Source organism: Natator depressus, chromosome 1 (assembly GCF_965152275.1).
Source record: "Natator depressus isolate rNatDep1 chromosome 1, rNatDep2.hap1, whole genome shotgun sequence".
Lineage (NCBI taxonomy): Eukaryota > Metazoa > Chordata > Testudines > Cheloniidae > Natator > Natator depressus.
The window spans coordinates 190032036-190058471 of NC_134234.1; the positions used below are offsets into that span (position 1 = coordinate 190032036).

Genomic DNA, 26436 nt, shown 5'->3' on the forward strand with positions numbered 1-26436 from the left:
TGAAAAGAGAATGCTGAAACAACACAAAAACCTTCGTTTAGTGTGGAAGAACGGTAAACAGGTTATTTTTGCAGGGAAAACACACTTCCATGAGATCTGCATACTGCTAGGTATTTAATCTTTTCTGAAATGTGTTTTTTGGTCAGCCCATTTACTTTGTAGTGCTTTTCCTCTCTTGCTTAAAAATGTCTGAATCATTGAATTTGAAAAATGCAAGCCTGCCAGCCTCCCTGCATAAAGAAGATGCAAATAGTGGTGACAGTTGTGAGAATATCAATGAGCAGTATAATGTGGCATTATAATGTCAAAACTACTCTGCCAGTGTGAAGGCTCAGGAAGCTCTTGCATTTGTCTATTTAGGGGTGTGTGCATGCTACTTGTTCTAGAGCATACATACCCTTTAGGTTGAAGTTTTTCACCTTTCTTATTCCAAAGATAAATTTTGTGGTAAAGATAATTATATGCCACCAATTTTAACTGTTTTTCAACCATAAAAAGTAAAGACCTCGATCCTCTAAGCACCTGAACTCCCTGTTCTGCTCCACTCGAAAGAAGGATATCAATTTTTGAATACAGTGGCTGCACTGACAATTCCTGCATAGATTTGTTTGCTTTCCTCCCTAGTGTATTCCCAATATTCTGTAGGGAGCAGCAGGTCCACCTAAGCACACTCCCTTGAAATCCTGGACAAGCAGTAAATCTGGGGGTCTTTTATAGGTTCCAGTTTCAGTGCTTCTCTGCTTCACTCCATTTGTAATGGAAAGAGAAAATTCTGGTTTCATAAGAATTATAGTTTCAAGCTCCTTGAGGAGAACTGTAAGTCTTGACACTATCTTTCCATAGGACTTGATTTCTCTCACTTATGTCTGAAAGAGTTTGTAAACAAATTTGAAGACAGATCTTGTTTTTATTTTTCTGTAATGCACCTAGCTCACTTTTAGAAACCATGTATAAAATTACATTAAAAAAAAAACACATGAAGGGAATGTTAAGATTGCAAAGTCAAGGTCTCATCACCTAAAAGATTCAATGCCTGATGTTAAGCCTGGGATCAATGTTCCCTCTAATTTTTGACAGGCTGTGTGCGCAAAAAATTTCTTTGCAAATTTTTGTGTGTGCTGTGTTTTGCTGTGTGCACGGGGTTTAGGATCTGTGTTCGCGCGCAGACGCACACAGCTTAGAGGGAACAGTACCTGGGATGCTAGAGCTTCTAAATGAAACTGTTGCAATAAATTTTATCATGGGCAAAACAATATTCTTCCTTGAGGGCCTTTCTGCAGTTCCATTTGTGTGATTTGGCACCCCTGCCACTGAGCTTTGAAAAACAGGTTGCTGTGTTGATCCCAAGCTATGAGACATATAAGGTGGGTGAGGTAATATCGTCTATTAGACTTCCGCTAGTGGGAGGGACAAGCTTTCAAGGAAGTTGGTGCAAAAGATATTACAGTAACTCCTCACTTAAAGTTGGCCCGGTTAACGTTGTTTCGTTATGTTGCTGATCACTTAGAGAATATGCTCGTTTAAATGCTCCCTTATAACATCGTTTGGCAGCCACCAGCTTTGTCCACTGTTTGCAGAAAGAGCAGCCAGTTGCAGTGGGGGCCTGGAACCAGGATGGACCGGCAGCCCCCTATCTGCTCCCTGCTCCCCTAAGTTCCCTGTGTGGCAGCTGCCCAGCAGGCTATCAGTTGCCGGGCAGTTCAGCTGTCCTTCCCCCCCACTGCCGTGTGCTGCTCCTGCCCTCTGCCTTGGAGCTGCTCCCAGGAGCCTCCTGCTTGCTGTGCGGGGGGTGGGGTGGGAGAAAGAGGGGGGCTAATGTCAGGGTGTCGCCCTCTCCCCCTGCTCCTGCACACCACTTACCCCATCTCCATAGAGCTGCGGGAGGGTAGGGACACGACAGGGCTCAGGATGGAGGGAGTTTCATGGCAGCAGCTTCTGTCTCAGCTTGCTGATCTACTTAAAAAGGCAGTGTACTTAGAGTGGTGCAGCATATTTAAAGGGGCAATGTGCATCTCTCTCTCTCTCTCACACGCATGGTGTGTGTCTCTGTCTGTCTCTGTCTGCCATGTTGTCTCCCCTCCCTCCCTCCATTCGTGCTGCCTTGTAGAGTGTGAGGCTATATTAACAACAATGGGTTAAGGCTTGAGGGCTCAGCTGAATGCTAGTTCATCATTTAGCAGTAAGGCATTTTTCAGGAAATATCCCACCCTCTTCCACCCTCTAACTTCACCACCTCAACCAAGCTTCACAATCATCATTGCTGTATACAGTATTAAATTGTTTGTTTAAAACTTATACTCTGTGTGTGTGTATAGTCTTTTGTCTGGTGAAAATAATTTCCCTGGAACCTAATCCCCCATTTACATTAATTCTTATGGGGAAATTGGATTTCCTTAACATCGCTTCACTTACAGTCACATTTTTCAGGAACATAACTACAATGTTAAGCAAGGAGTTACTGTACCTCACCCACCTTGTGTCTCTTGAAAAACATTGTCCATTAAAGGGGTATGAGCATTCCTGTACAAAAGTGAAATCACAGTCCTCCTTTGTATAAGGGAGTTCACCCCCAACCACCTCAGTTCCTTCATGACAGAGAATGAACCGAATTCTGTCTTGTTAACAGGACTAGATCTTCCCTTAACTTAAAATGTTTCTGTATAATAATCTAACTCTTTACAAAATCAGAGAAAATAGCCCTTCCTTTGTCCTTGGCTCCTTACCATCATCATTTTGAGCCCTAAAGGCCCATGACGGCTTCAAGAGGTGTACCTCTTGCCCAGCAGTCATACCAATGCCTGACATCTATGTTCAGTGTCATCTGTGTTTGGACACCCACTCATTAACCCAGTATGTAATTTGCTATGCCTTGACTTTCCACAACAGAAGACAGACATTTGAGTGTCCAGCCTCATTTAGCTTCTCAATAGAGTATAGCCTGAAATTCAAGGCTCATCAGTAGCAAGGTGAGAAACCTCTACGCTATGGTCCACTGACAAGATGCAAGACATGCCTTTCTGCTTCAGCCTCTGCACAGCCTTCTAACATAGGTGTGAGACTGGGCTCTCATGGACCCTCTACTGAGGTCAAGGACCTTGTCTGGCATGGTCAGCACCATTCATGTCTAAAGTGGTTCCAAAGAATAAGTCAGCGGCTACTGTATAAATCTTTGGTCCTACTGGCTGGGCACCAACTGTTTGCCTGGCACTGCTTCCCTCTGCACCATCTCCCATGCCTGTAACAGATGTGTCCAAAAGTGCTGATTTTTCTCTTGTCCCTTAGCCCATTGGGGCAAAAGAAAGGAAACACTTACGCTGTGGTCCACAAGGACAAAGTTGTCATACAACACCATTCCAGCTTTATGTCTATGGTGGTCTCCGATTTCCACTAATCTCAATGTATTTCCCTCTCTATTTTCTTTCCAAGATCTTGTTCTCATTCAGGATAAGTACATCTTCACACCCTAGTTGAGAAGGATGCTCAGTTTTTATCCTGGACAAACAAAGGCCTTTAGAAGATATTATAGGTTGTTTGTAACATATGGCGATGCCAGGGAGAACCCATAAACAATCAAACTCACTGGATTGAGAGATGTATTGAACATTATTACATTTTATAGACAGGAAACAGTACACCCTGGTTTAAAGACACATCCTGCAAGTGGCATGGCAGCATCAATACCTTAGGTTTATGTTGAAAGCCAAGTGAGTTCAAAGAACTGAATATGCAAATCCAGATTTACCAAACTGCAATAGGTCCTTGTGGTGTAGCTGAAAACAATTCTGCATGTGCTACTTCATGTACCTAATGGCATGTACACGTGGGGACACTCGGAGTTTATCCAAATTAACTAAATGTGTGAATTTCAAGTGGCTTAGTTAAATTGCATTAAACCGCTCTGTGGACACTCTCGTGCAGAATTAAAGTGGCCTTAATTTGATATCGCTTAATTTGCTTTGGAAGTTGTTTCCCTATGTAGACAAGCTCTAACAATTTATTACAGCTGACCAAAAATTGGAACTTCTGGAAAACTCCTGTGGAAAATGTACACTATTTTCCAATTTCATTCTGAAATCAGAATGAAAAATTGAATTTGTGCTATAGAACAAAATAATTGGAAAAAATTCAATTTGGAAGTGGTGAAACATTTCACTGAGTCAGTCCAACATTAAATGCATTTTCTTACAGTGGTGCATTGCCTTATGGAAAGTTGTAAATTCAGTCTGATGTCCCCAATCTTCTTTTTAGGCCATGTTCCCTGGTTGGACTAAGTCTCTTAAAACACATCCACAGCCATGTGAATCCCAAGATGTACCATCCTAACTGGACAGCGCATAGAGTGTATTTCATCATGGGAGCCCAGCCCAGAGCAGAGATGGAGGCATCAGAAATCTTAACTACAATATTCAGAGGCAATGTGCCACAACATGGAAAGGTAGTTTAGTGTTGACCTGACCCAAAACATATCTACTTGAGTCTATTCAACAAACTGAAATATTTTGATATAGGTCAAGCTGAGCTTAAACATTTAGGTTTCACTTTTCCTGACAAAATGCATGTGTACTAAGTGTTTACCACACTATGTACATATCTCCTATGTCTCAAGCCTGCTGTATTATAAACGTGTAAAATGGGGAAAAATACCACATTTATTTTTTGTCTATAACAGCTGTAGCAATCAGGCATGTGGGTGACATCTGCAATACTGAAAATCAGCATCAGGTCAAAGATTTCTTTTAAAGGTCTATAAAACATGACCTCTGAGGGAAGATTGAAAAAATTGGGTTTGTTTAGTCTGGAGAAGTTTTCAAGTACATAAAAGGTTGTTACAAGGAGGAGGGAGAAAAATTCTTCTCGTTTAACCTCTGAGGATAGGACAAGAAGCAATGGACTTAAATTGCAGCAAGGGCAGTTTAGGTTGGACATTAGAAAAAACTTCCTAACTGTCAGGGTGGTTGAGCACTGGAATAAATTGCCTAGGGAGGTTGTAGAATCTCCATCAATGGAGATTTTTAAAAGCAGAGTAAACAAACCCCTGTTGGGGATGGTCTAGGTAATACTTAGGAGACTGAAGTAGCTGACCTCTTGAAGTTCCTTCCAGTCCTATGATTCTATATGGTGAAACAAGTGTTTTCTTACAGACAGTACAGTGTCTGCATCAATGGCCATTTCAATGCACACAGCAATTTAAGCCACAAATGAACTAGAAGAAAGACCCCATTGAGAACATGGACCTTCATGTGATCTTAGCTGAAAAGAAAACAGGTAATGCTTTCCGTTAATGTGCGTTCTGTCTTCAGTTAAACAGGATATACAAACAATATGTCTGACCTTGTCTGACATAGCAGCAGGAACTGCAATAGAGGAAAGAATTAATAAAGCCAAGGACAACCTAAGCAGTTTTTTTCTAGATAATACTGATAACAAAAAAAATCCCTCCTGGACAAAATAGACCTTAAATTGTCACAGAAGATCTAATCTCAGATCCTTCTGATATCCCTACAACTGAGAGAACACAGACATGATTGACTTTTGGGCAGAGATTATTCAGATCATCCATAGAAATCCAATGGGAAAACTCAGGCTAACTGACTAAATTCACACTGTCCTAGCTAAATAAAGGAATAAATGATACCAGGCAAAACTAGAGATATAAACTGAATGTATATAAATTAATCTAGGATTCTTCTTTTCCCAAGACTTCAGTTGAGCAAATTAGAAGTTAAAGTAAAACATTCTCAGATGCAAAGCATGGATTTGCTTTATCTTGAATGCTATTTATCTTGCACACGTGGTGACTAATCAACGATTATGGATTAGGTTATGATTAAGGAACAATTGATATTAAGTTTCCAAAAATCAAGAAAATGTCTATTGTTCCTTGTTGTAAACAGAGGTGCCTAGAAAAGAATGGAATAAATGACCCCAAAAATCTGCTGGAGACCTAACTGTAAAAATAAATTTATTGACTGGGACAAATGTTCGGGTAATCCTAGCACAGAAATGTTAGATGTTTTGGCATTTTTTTCCAATAACTTTATTAAAAGAAGTTTTATCTTTATCTAGTAGAGGTGTCTACAGTATTATTATGTTAAAAAAAACTGCAAGTGTGTATTCAAACACTCGTTCTTTACTAAAATTTTATGCTGGAAAGTGTTTTTAGCCTGAGCAAGGCAGTCAGATTCTGCTGAAGCAAAGCCAGGTTGCCATGTCTGGACGCCCATACAGACAGCAACAGTGGGGTGTTTTTTTTTTTTTTTTTTTTTTTTTAGTGCTATGATGTAAAAGCCAGCATACTGGAGAATGTTTATTGCAGTGGTCTCAAGTGGGGAATGGAAAAGGAAGGATAAGAGAACTCTTCCTCCTGCTAGTTTCCTGTGTAATGATCACGAAGTGCTGGTACCACAACTGCCAATTGTTTTAACTTTCTTGCCTGAGGTGTTCCTGCAGAAACACTTCTAAGAAGGGAAAAATATTGCCTCCGTTAAGCTTACCTGAACGTATGCCAGGGTTGGGGAAGAAAACACAGTCGCCCTGTGATGGGATTTATTGTCTTGTATTGACGGAGGGGAAGGTGAATTTTACCTTGTGTTAGCTAATACGCAGTAACTGAGCAGGAGATAAGAACACATCCAGTGTGTGCTGATAATTGTCAACCTATTAAGGAGACAGATGTCTCTTCTCAATTGACAAGGTCCATATCCCACAGAAGAGGAATATTTAGCAACACTTGGACACTGCTCAGTACATTAGAATTTTCAAAAAAAGACATCAGTAATTGCCAGAGTATATGCTGCAACAGGTCTGAAGAACTCAGGAATGTCCTCAGACAGAGGGAAGCATAGTGGGCAACACTTTCAGCACACCTCAGTCTTACTTGATATTTCTGATGCCATCAACAGCAGTGAAATAGTTGGACAGAAGTAATCATAATTAGCCTGCACATTTCCTTTATTAAAATAAGCAGTAGATGCTATAAACTCCATCAGGGTCAATTTTTCTGTCATTAATCATGCAGGGAATTTTGAGTAGAACTGCAGGATTTGACTTAATATTAGTTTACTGTTTTTGTGCATCTCAGCAACACGAAATGCATTCCTCAGAGATCACTTTTCCAGTCAACTCTGTGTGTGGGGTGGGGGTTTTTTAAGCAGCAGTAGATTTTAGAGAGGATAAAACAAGTTCCATGGGAGGATCACCAGAATTAATCTATTTCTTATTTTAGCAAGTAATGGTATGAATGTTAAGAAAAACAGTGGGAGCATAATCATACAATGAAATGCTGGGTAGGTATTTTAAAAAATGGTACTTGAGGCCACCCCAAATCCAGGGTTAATGTTTTAACCTCCTAATATGTAGACTATACATAGTCTATTGACAATGCAGATATGTCCCACAATAAATTGATTCATGAGGAATTTCCAACAAGTTCTTGGAATTTACTGGGGTCAACTTTTTGTTTCAGAATGTGGAGGTAGTAACCAGGGGGCAACCATTTTAGACTTGATTCTCACCAACAGGCAGGAACTTCGATATGAATCTGAAAGTGGAAGGCAATTTGGCTGAACATAATCAAAAATGATGATTGAAAGGAAAGAGTGAGAGCAGCAGAGTAAGTTCAACTGACTTTAAAAAAGCAGAGTTTAACAAACTCAGAAAACTGGAAAAAAGGTTCATGGGAAGCATACCTATGGGGAATAGTTCAGGAGATCTAGCAGTTTCTCAAGGAGACAGTATTAAATGCACAACTGCAAACTATCTTCATGTGAAGAAAAGCTAGGAAGAATAGGAACTGGCCAATATGACTCCAGCAGGAGCTCTTTAATGACCGGAAAATCAAAACGGAATGCTACAAAAAGTGGAAACAGACAAATGGCTAAGAAGAAGCACAAACATGTCGTGGATAAAAACCAGGCTATGGCACAACAACTAGCAAGGAATCTAAAGGGCAATAAGAAGAGGTTCTTTAAATACATTAGACTCAAGAGAAAGACTAAGGAAAAATGTAGGCTCTCTACATAGTGGGGAAGGAGAGGTAATAAGTGATGACCTCAAGAAGACAGCAGTATTTAATGCCTGTCGTGTTTCAGTCTTCTCTAAGAAGATAAACAGTGAGCAGATATTGACACCTAATATTTAAACATTAACAACAAGGGGGAAGGAATGCCAGCGAAAAGAGGGAAACAGGTTAAAGAATATTTCATCAGGCCCTCCTGATATTAATACATCTAATTTATCTCAGGCTACTTAAGGAACTAGCTGAAGTAATCTTGGAACAATTAGCAATTATCTTAGAAGTCACAGATGGTAGGTTTGGTCCGAGAGGGCTGGAGAAGGTCAAACATAGTACCGCTCCTTAAAACGGGGAACACAGAGGATCCAGGGAATTATAGACCAGCCAGCCTAACTTCCACGCCAGTAGGAATGATACTGGAACAAATTATTTAAAAAAAAAAAAAATCTATTTATAAGCAACCAATAGGGTTCTAAGGAATAGCCAGCATGGATTTGTCAAGAACAAAGTATGATAAACCAACCTACCTTCCATCTTTGACAGGGTTATGGCCTCTTAGTGGGGAGACAGTAGCCATGATATCTTGATTTTCAATAAAGCTTTTGTGAGTGTCACGTGACAGTCTCATAAGCAAACCAGGGAAATGAGGTCTAGATGAAATTACTATAAGGTGGGTGCACAACTGGTTGAAAGACCATACTCAGAGAAGTTATCAGTGATTTGCTCTTGAGGCTGCTGTATTTGATCTTTCCTGAACAATGGAAAGTTTCACTGAGGAAAGGAAGATTGGAAGCTAATCTCTTGTGATCTCAACAGGTGTAAAGAATATTTGGCACTTATTTGAGTCCCACTTTGCTTCAGGGAAAAGGTGTATAACAGCTTTTGGAAGTACTAATTAGAGTAAGTTGAAACTTGATTTATGCTGGCCTTAAAATGACTGGTGAAACTTGATCTATACTACCAGGTGGAAATTTTGCTGATGAAGGAAGTTTGGTGTTTCATGGTTGTACATGTGAAGATCAAAAGAAACAATTGATCAAATTGTTCCATATTAGCAAATTCTTAGCTGTTTCCATAAAGCTTTGAAGCATTCCAGACACACACACACCTCACTCAGGTATATTGTGAAATGGAGTGGCTGATGTTTAACAATGGGGTAGGGGGAGGAATGCTGCATGAGCTCTGCACAACATTCAGACACCTTTAAGCAGAAGTGCAGTTAGATGGCACCCCCTTTACAAACATGTCAGTGGAAGACTCGCCATGAACTGTCTCTGGTATTACCCCACTGTTCATGCAAGTTCTCACCTTGGGAACCGCCTCACTGCATGATGGCTTGATGTTGTTTTGAGGTGCCACTTGGGACAAAATTGTGTACTGATGAATGGCAGAAATAGCGATAATCCTTGTTTATTCTGCATTATTAGCACTATTAACAATTCTGGTGATACTTGATCTCCACAGAAATACTGTAGGACTTGATATTTCCATAAATAAAGTAAATGGTTATGCACTCAGAAAAATACAAGGGTATAGTTTTCACGATACCACAAAGACTGAAAATTGTCCAGTGGATGCTATTTTGCTAGAAGATGCACTTCAAGCTATGAATGACAAACTGTGAAGGTGAAGAGTGCTTAATTCACATATCTTCCTGATACCCCTCATTTGTTAGGCATTACAGAATCCTGGCTATAGGAAAGGGAAGAATCTCTGTAAATACTAACAATTTTTCAAATCAGACCTGCACAATCTTTGATATTTCTACTTCTGAGCTTAAAGTTTCATGTAAAGCTATTTCATTTAAAGACACTGATTGGCTGAATGTAAGAAGGGCAGCAGTAAATACTGAAAATATGGACTCATTTCTTCATTGGTCTTATATTTTCAAGGTTACTTTTGTGTGTTTCTAGTTTGGAGCACGTACACTCAGTTTGTACTTCAGGGAACATTTCTAAAGGTCTGTATTTTCAACACTTAAGCTTGAATCCTGACAAGCAAATTAATATACAAGTAGTAAAATATATTCATGAGTTTTGGGCAGCTGTGTACAGGCAATATTGAATGAGAAGTCACTGACAAACTTTCAGACCTACTTGCCAGGTTATATTCCCCAGCTTATCTTTATAGTGGTGGAGAGGAATGAGATTAACCTTGATTTGTAGATCTTCAGGATCTAATGGGAAGGCATTTTACCACAACGTTGTTGCAAATTAGCAAACGCTTGCTATAATAGTTACTCTTTTTATAGAAAGAATCCAAAACAGAAAACACTTTCTTATTCAACGGAATTGTTCCTTACTTGAGTAATAAAAAGATAAAATCCTAAAGGCTTATCACATTCTACACACTATTCAAACTAATCCTCCCTACAACACTTGGAACAAATCCACCTGACAAAAATGACGGAAACTTTTTTCCCCCTTAATCTATTTCATTTTCATTGGTCAGAGTAGAAGACATATGTGGTCAGAGTAATAGCTTGCTAAAGCAATTGGTGGCCTGGCCATGTATACTTGCCTTTTTGTAATGGACAATAACATGCATTATTGGCAAATGTTAATGTGTTCATTAATATTTTGGTCTAGTATTCAGATACATTGTATCTGACCTTTTATGTTGGAATAGTAAAAACCAAATTTCATGCTATTTTCCAGATTGCTCAAACTGAATTAATGCATGACCACCCTAGTTAATAGTATTCTATAATGTTTGGCACCAAAGGTTAGTATCCTGAGAATATAGCATGTTTTGTCCAGAGTTATGTGATGTTTGGATAATGTACCACACTTTTATTCTGTTATTTAATATATAGACATAAATCTGAGCAAATCTGTTCTTGTCAATGCACTATTTATAAGAGATTTAGTATGACAAATTATTTCACCTTTATTTCTGATGATGAAAACTATAAAGTTTTCTTTTCTCTTCATGTGTGAATTCTATTGAGTTGAAAAGATGCCTGTCACAGAAAAGTCAATGAAAGATAGGAGGCTCACAGTTTCCCTTGGGCTGTGCCTACTGACTGAAATGAACTATGAGTTCTGCCAGGGAAGAATAAGCATCTCTGTTTCTAATAAAGATTTGTGAACTTATTGTTTTAATAATAAAACCATAATAACTGCCTTGTGATCCAAAATCCCTGTTTCCTTAAGTACTTACGTAAAGCAATTTTTAAATTTGATTTCTTTTTGGGTCCATTTTTTTCCTATATGTTAACGCAACATTAAAATAATTCATCTAGGCACTCAGGCTCAAATATGAGGAGGCCAAACTCTGCCACCTTCCACCTATATTATCTGTTATGACAAAGACTAGCAAACAAAATTATATGTTTAGCACAGGGGTTCTCAAACTTTTTTTGCTGGGCCCCCCTTTTAAATATTTCAGGCTGTGATAATCCCTCCCAGAAAGTACCGAACCCTCTCCCCCATACCATGCCACCCTTACTTCTGTGCTGTTCCTGGCAGTGGCGCTGCCTTCAGAGCTGGACGCCTGGCCAGCAGCCGCTTCTCTCCAGCCGCCCAGCTCTGAAGGGAGCACAGAAATAAGGGTGTCAATACCATGACCCCACTACAATAGCCTAGTGACCCCATTCTGGGTTGGGACCTCCAGTTTTAGAAACACTAGTTTAACGACAATTAAGTCTGTGGCTATAACACTCATAGTAATGCCTTACCATAATGCATAAGGCTGTCACTTCCATCTCCATCAAACCACCCTTTAAACTTGGAGCACAATTTGAATTGTTTTACTCTGTTTTAGTTTTTGCTGTTTGTAATATTTGGGGGTGCAGTTCAAACTAGTGAGGGGTACTGTCACCACTTGCCCTGTAACTATGGGTGCTTTAAATGCTTTGCTGCTATGGTTGGTCTCCTCCCGTCTTGGGGATTACTTGCAGGGTGACTTCCAATATAACTCAAGTCCTGCACCTCCCCAAAACCATCTGCCCTGAAGTGTCGGGCCCTCTCCTAGAACACTCAGAATTAGTGAGGTTTGTTGCTCCTTTAAGAAACAAAAAAACAACTTATTACTTTAACCGGAGTTAATCACATCAGTTACAGCAGTGGGTGGGTTTAGATTAAAAGTAAAGCAAGCTGATTAACAAAGAGGTTTTAAGTCAGTTCAAGCACAAGGGGTAAAAAGACAAAATTGTTACAAGCAAAGTGTTTTCTAGTGGCTAAGACTCAACTCAACAAGCTACTGCCTTAGTTCAAGGTAGATTTCTCACCAGTCTTCCTTCCAGCCATGGCTGACTTTCCTTCAGTCAGGACCTTCCTCGTAAGGATAAGGTGCTGGTTTTTCCTCTTCTTCCGAGGTGAAAGATCTCTACCTAAGCAAATTTCTCACCTATATTCATTTCCCAGACACTTCAACTCCCTTGGTTGAAGGGCCAAACTTCCTCAGCTTGCAAGAGTTCTGGCTTCTTGTGTCTGTCCAGTGATGGATGCCAAGATGGCTTTTTTCTCTCTCCGTAGCTTCCAAACTCACTGTTTTGTCCCCCAGACTCAGGATGCTATTCTTTGATTCCTGTGGACTTCCCATCCCTCTGCTGATTTGTACGTAAATGGGGCTCCCATTGGTTTTGGTCACACTTTGCTTAATTTCACTGGGAACAGGTAGAGAACATCTTTCCCTCCTCTCTGGGAGAGAACTTGTTTCTTGCTACGTTTGGTCTCAGATTTTAAAGCATCATATTATTAAATATCCCCATTTCCTTAGTGTTAATACATACATTTCACAGTGACATCAATCACCAGTATGGTGTTAGCTTTGAGAAGAGACCTTCCTTGATACTTTTCTAATACAACAAGAATGTATAAGATCAATGACAGCCTCTTATAGGGGCCTGAACCTCAACCGATACCTTCCCCCACCCTCCAGGTTGATGGCTTTACCTTTTATATAAATGTTCTTTCATTGTCTGCCTGATGACAAACACACATTTCTTTGTACATACACTGTACATACATCATGCAAGAATATTAATGATCAGTGGGTTATTAGTTTTTCAGTGATATGCTATTTGTAGCAGGGCGGTCACCCCGGTCTGGTGTAGAAGGGGTTAAAAACAGCCCTGGGCAAGGGCTGCCCCGGGGCAGCCCATCAGGACCGGGCTTGAGGCAGCCAATCAGGACCAGACTGGGAGTATAAGAAGGCCTAAGGAAGGTACTGGGTTAAAGACTTTCTCTAGCTTTGGAGACAGATAGACCTACTGCCTGAAGGAGCAGAGTATCTTGGCAAGGGCAAGGGCAAGGGCAAGGGCAAGGGCAAGGGCAAGGGCAAGGGCAAGCTTGGCAACTCCCCAGGCTGAGGCCTTAATAAAGGCCTCCCCAGGTACTGAGGCTGGGAGGTGAAGCCTGGGAGTAGGCAGAGGAAGCTGGTCTGACTCCCTTGCCAATGATGAGTGGCCATTATAGACTGCAGTTTGCCCCAGTGAGAGGGGGCTAGATGATGACTGGCAGTAGCCACTGAGGCAAGGTGGGTATAGAGGGTTGGGCATTCCCCTGGGAGGGGAGACCAAAGTGTGGGGGTACTGCTGGGGCAGAACCCTGAGGTAAAGGGGCACTGGGGTCTGGGAGGGACATGAGGGGCCTGAGGCAGGTGAGCCACCAGAAAGTGCTCTGAGTGCTGGATGCGCTAATTCCCGAATGACCAGCAGGAGGTGCCACTCCGGTAAGTCTTTGCTCTGCTACACTACCTTTTGGGTATGTATGTGTCATAACAACCATGTGTTAGATGTGGTGAGTATGTCAGGCCTGAGAAGAGTTACTTACAGAGTTGCAGCTGTGTTAGTCTGTATCTGCAAAAAGAAAAGGAGCTTATGCTCAAATAAATTTGTTAGTCTGTAAGGTGCCACAAGTACTCCTTTTCTACTTACAGGAGTAGTGAACCACCAATGGACTGTTGTCACACCATTTCAATTAAATGTTTAGAAAAGAAAGATTTAAAGCTCTTGTTAAATTGAAAATGACTTAACTAAAGAGTTATGAGCAGCAACTCCCTAACAATTCTTTGTACAACTTTAAATACACACACATCGTTAAGACTGGTAAAGATACATATCTGCTGCAAAATTCTACCTCAGTGCCTCATCGTGGCACAGCGGTGACCTTGGCTGTCTGACAGCTATGGTAGGGGGTGTATGCCTTGGTATGTCTAACCATGCTACAAAGGTGTTGGACTATTCAATCCAGGGAGGGGGATTGCTCTCTCAAAGGAAAGAGCGCTTTTCCTCTTCCTTAGAGGTTGAAGGCTAGCTAAGCTTGAGGAGGTATGCATGCCTTCCCGCATATGAGAGTCTGAGAACTATCAGATTTGTCCAGTATGGGGACTGGAAAGATACTTCACCTCCTTAATAATACAGCATTACACATTTGGCCAGGTACATTATTCTGACTCTTGCTAGTTTTAGAAAACACTAGGTATTGATTAGTGCTGTTGGTGGGATACTAGGCTAATGACCTGCTGAAGTCAGATAGTCAAATGCATAGATGTTCATGTGAACCTCTAAGTAGAGCAGATATGTTTCAAGAAAATGGGCCAACCTTACTAGAAGCTGCTCAATGGCTAAACTTTTTTTTTTTTTTAGCTATTGCAATCTGAACACAAGTAATGAGTTAAGTCACATTTCAGCAGAACTCTTAAACACATACTTAAGTCTACATATAGCAAAATATTTGATTTCACTGGGAGTTAGGTGCTTTAAAAATCTGGCCCTAAGCACTTGGTTCTGCACTTTGCTGAATCCTGGCCTTAACACACTGAAGTGAGTACCTGAGAACACTAAACAGATCTTAAGGAAGGATTCAAAAGAGGAGCAGAAGGTAAGATAAAGGGTTAGGATGAAAAAAAAAAAACTTGTAGCTGACTAGTTTACCTTTTAACTTCTTCTTTTTTCTTTTCTAGGTCTGTGAATTGATCCTCTGAATGCTAAACTTTATTTCATGCCTGGTCAAAGCAAAGAACATCAGTAGCGCTAAGTTTTGATGCTAGGATGCTGCATTCTCCCCACCCCCCATCAACAAATACAAGGCCACGTTTGTTCAGTTTTGATTGGTTTTGTAGAATTTTAAATGTTTTTAATGGTCAGGATGATGAAAATAAGTATTGAAAAATGACTTTAGAATACAAATCCTGTACTTCACAGTACATGCTGTATTTTGGTTAAAAACAGTATAGTTTTTTTTCCTTTCCATCAGAGGAGTTCTTTAGTCCCAAAAGTACAGAGAAGCCCCTTCACTATGCAGTATCTTAGTCTTCCTCATTTAAAAAATATTCCTTTAGCTATGTAGGAGACTTTCATTGCTCACCATAACTGTGGAGTTCATTGTATATGCAAAGGTTCCAGGAAGACTGAAATGCAAGGCAGTCCCTAAAGTCAGTTAATTATTTAGAGCAGAGTGTTTTTTTAAATGGGATTGATGTACCATTGCTCCTGCCCATTTCCCCTGCTTTTAGCTGCTGCTTTCTTTCCTGCCTCTACAAATAACAGGGACACTACTCTTCTACAGACCTCTTACATCTGCTGCCAGCCCTAGCTGGCTCTTGAACGTGTTATCTTTAGTTGCTAGAAAGTGTTGAACAGTGATGGATATGCATTTTTTAAAAAATGCATTTAAACTTCCTGCCCTTTCTTGAGGGTTCACGTGAAAAGAACAACCAACCATCTCCCTATCCTTGAGCTAAGTTAGCATTGCAAGACTAAGAGGAATACAAAGTAAAATCTTACTTTGTTGCTTAAGCTACGATGCTTAACTCAGTACATAGGAAGCACATCTGTAGAGTAAGAGGACACATTTTTACATTGCTCCTTGTGAAGTGTACAGTTACACTGCAAAGTCTCACTTGATTTGCAGAGGGCACTGTGTTTTGGAGGCTTTATGTGCAAAAAAAGTGTGTAAAATATAACTAGCTCTTCTGTGGCACTTATCAGTAGATGTCAAAGCACGTTACAACAATCAGTATCATTACCCTTGTAATGGGGTGCTCTAGTCACTGCTGGACAGCACCTCCTGGCAGTTCTGGGGGGTTAGCTCTCTGAGGCAGATGCTCCTTCCTGTAGTTGCACTCCATTGCGCTCGCTCGCTCTCTAGCTCTCTCTGTCTGCAGCCCCTCTCTCGCTCCAGGCATCACTGCTGCCTCTTTGGAACTTGGCCCTCTGGCCAGGTAACTCTGTTTTCCCCTTTCCAGGGTAGCAAAGCCTTTCCTGAATGACAGTCTCAGGTAGTCTTCCCCCTGTGATGCCATTCCCTCAGTGACTGGCAGGGGAAACTTAGGCCCACTTTCTACTCCAGGTTCAAGCTCAGAGACCCTTTAATCAGCAGCCAAACTTTTGATCATTCCTGAACCTTACTGACTTTCCCTGAGCCCTCTCTTACCTTTCTGGCTTCCCCTGCTCTGGATTTTTCTAGCCCAAATTCCCTCCTCCCAAGGAGAAACTATAGGCTAGTTGCCTCTCTAGCCCCAACACATCTCCCAGGGAGTGACTGCAGACTATTTCCCTGCAGTGCCCTATCTGAGTGAATTCCCCATGTTCTAGTTTAATGGATTGTATACTCTACTTTTACTCTGTTTCATGAAATACAACTTTATTCTTTCCATGACTCAACATACTAGTATATTGTGAAGTAGATATATTATATATATAATCTATTTTTAAAGGGAACTATAAAAGCAGGTCAAAAACATTTCATCTTAACATTTATGTTTCAAATGCAAAGAGTATGTAAAGCAGCTCTGATAGGAAATATGTCTCATAAAAACAGGTTTTATGGATTTATGAATGAAAGCATATTAATAGTAAAGAACAAATGCAAGGAAATAAGAGGGGAAGTTACAGTGTAAGTCATGCAAGAAACACCCTTAACTTGTATGATTGTTTGACCCCCTAAGGCTTGTTAAAATGTCTCTCCCATCCTAAGCATGCTTCAGCCTCATGTACTCCCAAATATTTCAGCCAGTTCTTGTCCAGATCAGGAAGCAAGCACACCCTAAAATTCTAACATAGGAAACAAAATTAGTTCTTCATAAAAATAGATATAAAGGAATACTATGGAAAAAATTGTTCTCCTTAGCCTCTGAGGATAGGACAAGGCAGGACTGGGCTTAAATTGCAGCAAGGGAGGTTTAGGTTGGACATTAGGAAAAGCTTCCTAACTGTCAGGATAGTTAAGCACTGGAACAAATTACTTAAGGTGGTTGTGGAATTTCCATCTGTCACCATGCCTCAGTCGGTCACAGCTGAGGATGCCAGGTTTAGGACAAACTGCTGAGAAACAGGGTAGACTCACCCTAAACTAGTGTTGTTCTTCCATAAGATGTACCAAGTCAGTAACAAAAGTAAACTTCTGTCTCGGCACACTGGTTAACAAGAAGTCAGAACCGCAGTCTCCTTGTTTCATCACCCAGGCCTTGACTTTATGATTAGTTATTTAAAACAAATTTCATCAAAGAAAGGGTTCTTTTAATCCCAAGAAATCAGCCACATAGCCAGGTCAATATATAACTCAGATATTACCCAATAATCAGGCTATTGCTAAACCTGTAGTATCTAATATCTAAAGATTCTTTTGAAAGAGGAGTTATGTAATGGTTAAGGAAAACAAATACATACACTCATTTCCAAGATCTTGGGTCAGGTCTGTAGCACTGATGGAATCAACTGCTGGCTTGTAAAGTCTCTAACTTCCAAAAGATTGGATGGTCCTCAGTCTATTGGTTGGAATGCTCCTTTTAGTGTCAGTCCAGAGATCAGAATGGGAACAAAGCAAAATGGAGATGCTTCCAGGGTGTGTGTGGTGTGTTTGGTTTTTGTTTGTTTGTTTGTTTTTAATACCTTATTCCGGAAAGTAAAACAGAAAGTTAATCATTTTATATCAATTTAGACAGCTCAGTACTCTAATTCAGTAATGAAAGACTTTACTGCCATCCATCCCGACTGTACTTGCAATGCTTCAGTTAGGCTCCGCTCTTGGCCCCACCCCGCCCCCAGCTGTGACCACAACCTTGGCCCCCTTACCCTTGTTCGGTCCCCCCCACCCTCCTGGAGACACAGCCCTGCTCCCAGCCTCAGCTCCGGGGGGGGGGGGGTACAGACAGGGGTAAGGGGGCTGGCTTTCAGCGCTCCCAATACTAAAAATGTTCCAGCACCACTGCCCAAACTGTGAAGGGTTCAGGTAATAGGCAAATGAGACTCTCATAACTTCAGAGAAGCAGAATCGCAAGATGATTGATGTCCTCTTCTCTAACATATAATCTGGACAGGGAATTTGCTCCTTGAACAAACAGAACAGGGTCCTTGATTTTTTCAATCTGATCCGAAAATATGGAACCTCGCAGATCATAGCAACCCCTAGCACAGTGCTGGAGCATTGGTCAGATACAGACTTCCAAGAAAAAAGGATCTAGGCCTTGATACAGCTCAGCACCGTACTTCAGCATGGGGTTAAGTCTACTCATATTCAGCAAGGCATGTGCTTAGATCTAAGCATGTGCTTAAGTGTTTCATGTCAAGGGATAGTCTTAAGCACATACTTAAAATGGGAGTATATTTAGGTGTTTTGCTAAATTGAGGTCCTATCCCTGCAAAGGGAATAATTGAAATAAACAAGGATTTGGTTAAACTGAAGAGGCCATCTCAACATTGCAATTGTTGTGGGAAAACTTAATTAATTTTCACCCTCTGGACTTGCATCTATGTAAATTGCGGGGAGGGAGAAAACCCTTTCTCCACAATGATCTCATCAGGGTAAAAAAGCTGTTTCTGGGAGAAACCAGAAGTCGGACTTGGCTATAGTCTTTAATGGAAATATAATCAGCAATACATCATTATGAAATGTGCACTGCCATCACATAATACCCTCTGAGAGGCGAGGGCTAGAGGCAGTAGTCGGAAAGCATTAACATCCCCAGGTGGACATAATAGGATGATAAATGCTCACTGGGAAGGATTCATTTCAGTTTTCAAATGGTTTGGAAAGTAAAACAGAAAGTTAGTCATTTTATATCAATTTAGACAACTCAGTACTCTACTTCAGTAATGAAAGACTTTACTGCCATCCATCCTGACTGTACCTGCAATGCTTTAGTTAGGAAGTGTTAAGATTTCCATTAACACAGTTCCATGATAGGGGAGAAAAGGAATCCTCCTGGAATAAAACTTGGTTTACATGGTAACACCGAGGGGAAATCTCTTTGTATGATCTGGTATGAATTGGTTGTTTCTTCACTGGAGCAGAATTAAAATGTCTGGTGATGGGTGAACATTTAGATGCTCATTCAGAGATCAGCAAAACTAATCCAGCTGTTAATTGGACTGAACAGGCTGCCTTGTGAGTTTTCTGACAGTGCTTTTGCAGGGAGCCGGAGCTGGAATACTAGAAACAGCTTTTCTCATGGTGTGATGATGTATTAGGGGGAAAAAAAACTGGTTTGGCAATTTGGTTTGTATTTTTACTAAGTTTCTGATCAGTTTGTATTTTAACAAATAGCATGCATCATTCCTAAAACCATGTCTCTCTTTGTAGTAGTTCCTGATGCTTTTGTGCACACCTGAGCTGCCTCCTAACTACTCTTTCATCTTTGTAGGGTGCCAGTCGCTGCAGTATCTGTGAACAAATAGCTAGACTTCAGTGAGAATTGCACATTCTCAGCACTCTACAGGATCGGGCTCCTGGAACAAAGAGCACAGAATTTGCCATTGGGAATAATCTCTTTGGTACTGTTTGTTTTAAACACTCAATTTTTTTTAACGTACTGTGCCTATTTTAAAAAAGGATTTGAGATTCAAACTAAGTCAATAGCAGACAGTATGGTCCCTTAGATAATGCTCAGATCGGTAGTTAAGAGACCGTGGTTCTGTTCCCAGCTCTACTACTAACAAAGCAAATCACTTAACTTTTCTGCCTGAGTTTCCCTATCTGTGAAATGGGCATAACAAAGCGTAGCCACCTTTAAAAAGCACCTTGAGGCCAAATGATAAAAGTTCTGGGTATTATCTGATTGTTTCCCCAAAAAGGGTACATTGGAATTCAGTCCAGTCACTATGAGCTGTCCTGTCAAGAAACCCGCCACTGAAACCTGATATCACTGCAAAACTAGATGCTTTCTGGTAGGACAACGTTTAATGACAATATTTGATGAATGGATCCAAATGAACAGTGATAGCATAGCATCCTGATTGAACTATGCACACACGCACACACACACACCCACTTGGGGGTTTTTAACTGAAAAGAACAAAGGTCTTGTGGTCACAGCACTCAGCATGGTTTCAATGTCATGCTCCGTCACAGACTTCCTATATTACTTTGTGCAACCTATTTAATCACTTATCTAAATAATGGCAATACTAACTACTTCCTTTCTCCCACCCTTCTCCAGTTTTGTCTATTTAGATGATAGGCTCTTCAGGAGAAGGACTCTCTTACTATGTATTTATACAGTGCCTGGCACAATTGTATTCTCATTTCAGTCAGGACCTCTAATAAAAATACCGATAATTAACTCATTCACATTGCTGCCAGTTAGCAAATAGAGGGCCATTGTAAACTACAAACCGTTACAAGGAGATGGCATTCATTCTGATCTGTGTGTAGCATATCATTGCTGCACTTCACATAGTGCCGCCTTTGTAATGATCTTCCTTGAGAGTATTTTACTTTGTGTCTATAGGATATATTAAAATGGAAGCTTATGACTGACACGTTTTGGGCATGGCTATTTGTGCAAGCTGTGAATCCTGTCTAAAATTCCTGCAAAGTGTCCCTAGCATTTGGCAAATAGTAAAGATTAGCAACTTTTTACATGTACTGCTTACAAGAGACTACGACTGAAGCACTAATAGAAAGTTAAATGTTGGGGCAGAACACTTGTCAGGTACAGACTTAAACTGCTTGCACAAAATGTGCGTGCTTACAAGTGTTTGACAGAAATGCAGAGGACAGCTTGAGAAGTTCCAAATAAGCAGTTGTTTGACTTCATGATATACCATAGTTAGGTGTGGGAGCGGATTTCTCAGCCTGCCTCCCTATATCCGTGAGGTGTTTATGGCCTGTCCTGAGGAGGAGGTAAGCTTTCCAAAACTATGGTGACTTCAGATACCTTCATTTGAGCACCCCCTAGTCCATCACCACCAGTGCTGCTTTGCTTCTTGAGAGGTATATTTGAACTGTAGGTATTTATTTTTGTGCTAAAGATGTTAGTAAAAACAAAACATTCCCTAAAAAATCAGTTTAAGGCCAGCAGCTGGGCTGAGTGGTAATGAAATTGCAAAGAATATCTGAGCTGAATTCACAAGCTGGTTATATTTGAAACTTAGATTTGAGAATGAATTCTTATTTGCTGCCTAGGGATTCATGGACATGAAACAACACCCCATGCATAGAGATGAGAATATACCCTAAAGTTCAGCATGATGAGTAATCTCCGATATTTGAAGCGTACAATCTCTTGACAACACTAGCTTTCATTATAAAGCAAACAGAACTGTTGTTTAGAAATAAGCACAATGCACCTGAAAAAGGCAATACTCAAAATATTTTTAAGTGTATATACTGAAAGTAGTAATTCAAATTTATTCATTAGAGGTTTTCACTGCAATCTGACCTACAGTTAAAGTTCCCTTCTTTACATGGTGTATATTTTATCTTAGCGGATCAATACTTCTGCAGCTTACTGCTATGTTTGTTCACCATTTTACTAGTAACATTTCTTGCACATAATTTTTTCAGTATGGTTTTGGCCCACTTTGGTGTGCTTCATAGAAATTCTTTCCCCTTACTAAAAATGAAACCCTGTGTCAAAGGTTATGCCTACCCTGTACTGTACCCTGATAACCAAAGTGTCTCTACTAAGGCCTGTCTTAGCTTCCCCTTCATTCAGGGCCCCTTAAGTCCCCACACTCCAGATATTAAACTTCCCCCCTCTGGGCGTCCAATTTATTAATACCTGCACAAACTCTTTCAATATATAACTCAAGTCTACAAGGGGGTGGAGGGTCAATCCTTGAGGGGGCTATTTAGGGATCTGGGGAGCCGCCCTGCTTTGAGCAGGGGGTTGGACTAGATGACCTCCTGAGGTCCCTTCCAACCCTGATATTCTATGATCTCCATACTTTCAGTTGGCCCAGCCCCACCTCCCTAAGGGTCTGTCTTCCTGCTTCCCTATCACTTCTTGCCTGAAATTTGACCTTCTTTACAGGCCTTTCTGCCCTGACTGAAGGCCCTCCAGGAGCCTTTTTACTTCCTACAGCAACTGCAAGCATCAACCGAAGACCTGCCTGCAGCTGTCTCCTTCTTTATAAAGCCCAGATGCCTTCCCTTAAGGTCTACTGGACAGCATATAATCAGTCCCAGGTGCACTAGGCCCAGCTCCCTTTTTTGGAGGGGCTAGTTATTTGTGTCAAACTTCAAATGAAAAGACTTTTATCCTTATAAGATGGGAAGTAAGAGAGCAAAAATAATATTCTTGCTGATTAGAGAAGAGAAAAACAAATCCACAGTCATGCTGCATTGCTTAGCAAAAATGTGGGGGATAGAAAACAAAGCAAAAATGGAAGAGAGGTGCCAAACCTGTATGTTGTTCGCAGCTGCTCTCTGAAAATGAGAAGGCACACCAGGAGAGAAACTCAAGAGGGAAGTGCTGCAGCTGCACAGTGCTGAGTACCCTCAGCTCCCTTTAGTTGATTAGTGTTGAGGATATCTTGCGGCTGGCAGGATCAGACCATAAATCCTTCCATTCCACTGGTAATTATGCACATTTCCTATCTAATAGCCTTTTGCTCCAGACTAACTCATATTTAGAAGAGATGGGCTTCTTGCAAGGCAAAAATCCATACCTTCCATGACATGTCAGGCCATTGGTAAAACAGGGGGGGGATCCTGACTAAATGGATCAATTTGATTGGCTTTTAAAAGGACAACCACTCTAAAATGTACTCAGTCTCCCATTATGTAGGATAAGAGATTCAACCCTTGTAATTGAAATATTATCTTAATTATACTAATTACAGGCCCAGAATGAGAGAGAACTCAGGGTGTTACTAATGTGAACTGCTAATTATGGTCTACTGGAATACTGACAATGTAATTGCTTACATTTGTGTGTACACATCAATTTAGGAATAAACTGTAACTTGTATATAACATGTTATAGGATGGTGGAAGAGCTCACATTGTTAAATGCATTAAAGGTAATGGATTTGTTTTATCCCCAACTAGCAGATTAAACCAGCTGGTGCATTGTCTTTCACATGTGGATGGGAGGGGGTTGTTTGTTTGAATTGTTTTGTAACTCGTGTGCATTTTGACTTGTATCATGTAATATAATTGTTTAACTTTACACAATGATTTTCTTCAGCTGCATGCAAGAACTAAAGCTCAATATAAAATACATTTTCCTCTGTAATTACTTGTTATCCACATATCCCTTCCATATAAACCTCCTTTAAAGACAGACAATGACTAATCGTAATCACTAAACTACAAAAAGAAAAGGAGTACTTGTGTCTCTAAGGTGCCACAAGTACTCCTTTTTCTCTTTGCGGATACAGACTAACACGGCTGCTACTCTGAATCCTGTCACTAAACTACAATAACTATTGGGCTTCTGTGGCAAAGCTTACACAATCCATAAAAGTTTGGGCTCGAGCTAGCAAGGAAAATTTCTGGTATAAGAGGAATTTATTTTTGTCTCTTAATGAGTACTGAGTTACATGCTTCAGAGATTTTGGAGAACATTTTTGTTGATAATGATTTATTATGACTTACTGGCAACATGGATTCATGAGGATGGCAGTTATAAAGGTTTCTTTCCTGGAGAGGGCCTACAGAGGAGAGCCGGGGACTGGCCAGCAGGAGTCTTGAATTCTGTTCCCAACTCTGTCACTGACTTGATGTGCAAAATTGGGTATGTTTCTTAAATTATAGCTGGTGCTACCAACCATTCTTTTCAAGGTTTCCTGATGTTTCCCTTATCAAATGTGTTTTTAGTTTCTCATAACTAGAACTGGGTAAAATTTTTCAGCCAAAACTGTTTTCTGCTTCAACAAAATATTTTATGAAATTATTAAGTTAACCAAGGTGTTTTGGTCTGGGAATTCTTTTTAAAAAAATCTAAATATTTTCATTTGACACTTTCAGAAAATGAAACACTATGATTTCTTTGTTAGTCAAAATAACTTTTAGTTCCAATTTTGCTTTAAATTCATTAAAAAAATAAAAGTGAAATATTTTATAGAATCCTAGAACTGTAGGGCTGGAATATGACCTCGAAAGGTCATCCTGTCTAGCCCTCTGCACTGAGGCAGGGCCAAGTAAACCTAGACCATCCCTTTTAGGTGTTTGTCCCCCTTGTTCTTAAAAACCTCCAAAGATGGGACTTCCACAACCTCTCTTGGACTCCTATCCCAGAGCTTAACTGGCCTTCTAGTTAAAAAACTTTTCGTAATATCTAACCTAAATCTCCCTTGCTGCATATTAAGCCTATTCTTTCTCATCCTACCTTCAGTAAACATGAAGAACAGTCTATCACCATCCTCTTTGTAACAGCCCTTCACATATCTGAAGACTGTTGTCAGGTCCCCCCTCCGTTGTCTTTTCTCAAGACTTAACATATCCAGTTTTTTTAACCTTTCCTTATGGGTTAGGTTTTGTAAACCTTTGATCATTTTTGTTGCTCTTCTCTGAACTGTCTCCAATTTGTTTTTCTCTTCCCTAAAGTGTGGCCCCCAGATGCCACCTGAGGTCTCACCAGGGCTGAGTAGAGTGGGACAATTACCTCCTGTGTCTTACCTCTGACACTCCTATTAATACACCCTAAAATGACATTAGCCTTTTTCACAATTGCATCACACTGACTCATATTCAATTTGTGATCCACTGTAAGCCCCAGATCTTTTTCAGCAGTACTACCACCTAGCCAGTTATTCCCCATTTTGTAGTTGTGCATTTGATTTTTTTTTTCTTTCCGAAAGGTATGTCTCTGTTTATGGGGGTGCGTAGAGTACAGACACTGCATGCCCACCTAGCATGGGTATAATGAGACAGGGTGTAAACAGTGAGGCGTGGCTAAGGTGAGTAGAGTGGAGTGCCCTATATGCCTGAACCCCAGGCTATGTACCCTCTACAGGCTCTCTGCATCTCCAGGCAGGGCCTCTCATGTCTACATTGCTAGTTTTTAGCAGTGTTAGTACCTTTTCCCACCAATATGAAAGGCTCTGGCCATGGGGAGGCAGCTGGGAAATTCTCCCACCTCAGGGAAAGGCTCCAGCAGCTTCACCCCATTGGAGTCTTTCCCCACTACCTCCCCCATCTGGAGTCTTTCACTGGGGTACGTAGCTATATATGGCGTGCTCACACTGTACACGCTGCAGTAAGTGTAGCCATATGTATAGTATAGTACTTTGCCCTTGTCTCTGAATTTCACTGTGTTGATTTCCAACTTGTTAAGGTTATTTTCAGTTCTAATCCTATCCTCCAAAGTGCTTGCAATTCCTCTGTGAAGGGGCACACCCTCACTATAGTAGAGAGGAGATGAATGAGCTCTGGTGGGCCTGTTTAGCAGTAATGAGGTGCACCTGTAAAGCTTGCTCTGCCTGGAGGTGAGGTGCTTAAAGAGGGACAACCTGCCACAGGAAGTGGGTAGTGTACAGGAGAAGGTTTCTCACACCTCAAAGATTTGTGAGCAGAGAGAGATCAGTAAAGAGGGAGAACTGCTGGTCTCATTGCTCCCAAAACTGCATAGACCAACTTCCCCAAGAGGAGGGGCTAGAGGTAGACCCTAATAAGTGACTGTAGATTTGTTAATAGGCAAAGCCTAAAAAGCTGAATCCTGATAGATGGCCTAAGAGCCAGGCCATTGTTGCCTTTTTTTTTCACTGGGACTCCCCCCTCTCATAAGGGAAAGAGGAGAAAAGACCTTACTCTTTGTTTTGCCTAGAGAACCCCTCCTATGCTATGAATGGGGAGGCATGGAAATGACATTATAAACAGCTAGAAGTAGTGTCTGGAGGGGACTTGGTGGAGCCCCTCCGTTTATCTTCCCAGCTTGGTGTCATCCACAAATTGTATAAGCATTCTCTCCAGTCCACTATCCAAGTCATTAATGAAAACCTTGCATAGTACTAGACCCAGGACAGATCCCTCTGGGACCCCACTAGTTATGTCTTCCCAGTTTGACAGCAAACTGTTTCAATAACTTATTCCCCTACCTTTATCATTTAATCTAGACCACCGTTTCCTAAACTCTGCCTGAAGCAAACACTCCCCCCACCCGAAAGCCAAAAAAAATCAGTTAATTGCACAGCTATGCTTATACCTTTGCCAAACGTTAACTCTCTGGGCTAAAATTTCACATGCCAGGTGCTTTACGCTGAATGTGTTTTTGGCTGAAGTTTTCCAAAAGGCTTAGTCATTTCTGAG

General features: G+C 40.8%; 1 long non-coding RNA gene across 1 annotated transcript in view; it reads right to left on the reverse strand.

Annotated features, from left to right (window-relative positions):
• Positions 1–26436, reverse strand: part of LOC141984167 (uncharacterized) — a 225282-nt gene that overhangs the window by 115087 nt on the left and 83759 nt on the right. The gene's annotated exons all lie outside the window — the stretch shown is intronic.